This window comes from Plectropomus leopardus, chromosome 2, assembly GCF_026936395.1.
Source record: "Plectropomus leopardus strain MGB_pleo_1.0 chromosome 2, ASM2693639v1, whole genome shotgun sequence".
Lineage (NCBI taxonomy): Eukaryota > Metazoa > Chordata > Actinopteri > Perciformes > Serranidae > Plectropomus > Plectropomus leopardus.
Window position 1 is genome coordinate 33,077,117 of NC_142177.1, and position 416 is coordinate 33,077,532.

A 416-nucleotide genomic window follows, 5' to 3' on the forward strand; every position below is an offset into this window, starting at 1 on the left:
TGTGTCATGTTTAACTCTTGATTTCAAAGGGGCATTGTGTGTCTGATCTGTGAATTGGGAATAAAAATACATTTTAAACTGTATGTTTTTCACATATAAAATTAAGCTAAATAACATGACCATTCAGAATATACGATTTAAAACTTATGTTTGAAACTCTCAAAAGGAACAAAGCGGATATGATCACCAGTAACCACAAGGATGTGAAAAACTAATTCAGAAAAAAAAGGTTCAAAACAACAACAAAAACAAACAAATAATTTACTCCATACTGGGGCAATTTTCGAAAAACTTCCAGTAGAGGCTACCACGAAAACATATTGGAAGGAGCTCCAATCAAATCGTCGCAAATGTTTGACAGGCTTGGGTGCGGACCAATAGGAGAGCTGTAAACATGCTAGAAAGGGGCGGGATCC